Here is a 3,468-nt window from a genome sequence, read left to right as displayed (position 1 = left end):
GTCTTTTGCCTTTTTTGTAGTAGTGATTATAAATGAATGCACAAATTATCTTGGTTTTGTAGCCTCATAAGCTCTTTAATGTACTTCAACTTTGTAGCAAATACCCAATGCCTAATTTCTAATGATGAGCTAAGAGGAATTACATGAAAGTGCACATTTGGCAAGGAAAGCCAATTCTAACAGTCCTAAAACTAACAATTGTTAAGGGAATTTTCGAAGAAAACAAGTTTATGTAAGGCAGAAATCAAATTTATCTTGAAATCCACAAACCCTCTGGTGTTGTTCCTCTTCAAGGTTTTAAAGCTCTCTCTATACACATTCAAACCAAATGTTGATTTATACCAAGCTTGATGATGTGAAACACGAAGAATTGAAAATCTCATGTACCTCAAACAAGTCCTTGTCCTCCTTAGAAATTGTAAAAACATGAAGAGCTCAAGTTCCTCCACTCTTTGCTAGGACTATTAAAAGAACAAGTTCATTAGAAACTCCCTCAACATCTGCAACCAATGACAAAACAACAAAGTCTCTCTCAGACATTTAATTGAACGCAAGGCGGGCACTAGCAGGGGGACAAATTCCGATCACCCCAAAGGATTTTCCGCTCAAGTTTGAGACTTGCCGCTCGAGTGGGTCTTCGTTCCGCCTTAGTCTAAGACCTATCACTCAACAACGCCAGCTTGAGCATCATAACACAGTCACTGGGTCTGCAGCATATGTGAAATTACTTGTAAGATGACTAAAAATGCCTAGAGAGGGGTGAATAGGCCAATTTAAGATTATAATCAATAAGCAAAAAATAATATGGTTCATCAATCTTGAAATGCGCTGAACATAAAATAAAGGAACACACAGAGAATTATTTTACGTGGTAAAACCCCACCTCTGGGAAAATCCATGGGACTCCTTAGTCCAACACAAATCCACTATAGAACGATGATTACAAGAAGTACTCACACACTTATCTTAGACACATTCTAGATAATGTTTACTAACTTCTTCGTAACTCAACTTCTGTCACGGGATGATCTTCGACACTCCTTCTGTTGAATACAATACTAGTCACGATTGCTTCAAGCTCGCTAGAGGAAAACTGCCACCACGGTCTTGGTGCCCTCAATCGTATGAGTCACTGACATGCATATGAATGCGATATGAATGATGAAAGGATTTGATAAATCACCAAGTAAACAAGGAACACTTGATGACTTATCTGAAAAATATGCACAATAGCTTTTTCTTAAGAATTCTATATGCTCAACACAAATATCAAAAGCTATGTCTTCCAAAAGAGATGCACACAATGATTTATGCAAAACTCATTCTCAACATTGCACGTGAAGGCCCACAACCACACCTTAATATCTTGCCATTCATTCAATTTGATGGTCTTAGAATCCTATATGGTTTTGTCAGCTTATCATTTCCACTCCAATCAATTGTTCATCCAATGAAACAATGTATGTCAAGATGTGAACAACGAAACCAAATAGGATATTAATTAAAACATATTTTCCAAGTCCAAGATGTTGACATGAGTCTCCTAATTAATCAAGGAGATTTACTTCCTTGATTAATTAAGGGATTTACTTTCCTATTTTTTATATAAGTGATAAATCATTGTACAATTAGGAGATACTTTCATAATTCTTTACTATATCTAATTCCTTATAAGACCCCTATGTAAACTCTTATATACCTCCTTATGGAGAAGAATAAAACTCAACCTAATACATTCAAACCATATTCATATTTTAGCATGGTATCAGAGTAATCGATCCTAGGTTGTCTCTAAACCCTTATCTTAAATCTAATTCCTACATCAAATTCATACATCAAATTCCTCCAATCACAATTCCTCATATCACATCTTACTTCCGCTGCAATGTTAAGAACAACTACGATTCTCCCCCTTCTTGCAGACTCAAGGAAGCATGCGGTCAATCCTGTTGGCCAGGCTACTTGGACTCATACTTCTATCGCCACCACCAAAGGTTCTACTTTTCATACATCATCTCAAAAATCCGCTGGATTATCGACTCAGGTGCTACGGATCACATGACTTTTGATCCTGGCCAACTTATTAGTTGCAAATCATCCACTCTGTCGGCGGTGTCTAATGCTAATGGTACCCCCTCCCCTGTGGTTGGGGATGACTCTCTATCTCTCTCTTCTTCTTTAAACCCTTATCTCAAATCTAATTCCTACATCAAATTCATACATCAACTTCCTCCAATCACAATTCCTCATATTCTCATATCACATCTTACTTTGTTAAGAACAACTACGATTCTCCCCCTTCTTGCAGACTCAAAGAAGCATGCGGTCAATCCTGTTGGCCAGGCTACTTGGACTCATACTTCTATCTCCATCACCAAAGGTTCTACATTTCATACGTCATCTCAAAAATCCGCTGGATTATCGACTTAGGTGCTACGGATCACATGACTTTTGATCCTAGCCAACTTACTAGTTGCAAATCATTCACTCTGTCGGCGGTGTCTAATGCTAATGGTACCCCCTCCCCTGTGGTTGGGCATGACTCTCTATCTCTCTCTACTTCCATACATCTGGATTCTGTATTAATTGTTCCATCTTTGGACCATAACTTGTTATCTGTTGCACAACTTACTACTACTTTGGGATGTACAGTAACTTTTTGGCAGAATCATTGTGTTTTTCAGGACATCCTCACTGGAAAGATGATTGGTTGTGGTACTCGATGGGGCAAACTTTACTACTTAGACTGGGCATCGGATAATGAGGTCAAGGTTAGTCAAGTTTTCAGAACCAGTGAAACTCGTTCTGAGGGGGAGAGAGACAAAATTTGGTTATGGCATAAACGTCTTGGGCATGCCTCATTCGGTTATCTTAAGAAGTTGTTTCCATCATTATTTTCCAGTCTTGATGTTTCCAGCTTCCAATGTGATACGTGTGAATTGGCTAAGAGCCATCGTATCTCATTCACATTAAGTTCAAATAAGAGTTTGGTTCCATTTTCCCTTCTTCATTCTGATGTTTGGGGACCTGCTAAAATTACCACTCTGGCAGGGGCGCGATGGTTGGTCACGTTTATAGATGATTGCACACACATGACTTGGGTTTCCCTGCTCAAAACTAAAGAGGAAGTCAGTTCCAGGTTTCAACAGTTGTATTAAATGGTGGAGACTCAGTTTCATGCCAGAATTCAGGTTATTTGTTTTGACAATGGCGGAGAATTTCTCAACCATGATCTTAACCAGTTCTTATAAGATAATAGCATCATACATCAACGCTCATGCCCTTACACTCCCCAACAGAATGGGGTTTTTGAAAGAAAGAACAGACACTTATTGGAAGTCATTCGTGCCTCTCTCTTTGGTGCCAATATAACACGACACTTTTGGGGCAAAGCTGTGGTCTCTGCAACATACCTTATCAATCGGATTCCCTCTAGTATCCTAAATTTCCAAGCACCACTTCAAACAC

Source organism: Prunus mume, linkage group LG6 (assembly GCF_029339155.1).
Source record: "Prunus mume cultivar Tortuosa linkage group LG6, ASM2933915v1, whole genome shotgun sequence".
NCBI classification, from domain to species: domain Eukaryota; kingdom Viridiplantae; phylum Streptophyta; class Magnoliopsida; order Rosales; family Rosaceae; genus Prunus; species Prunus mume.
Note: the sequence above shows the minus strand (reverse complement) of the source record.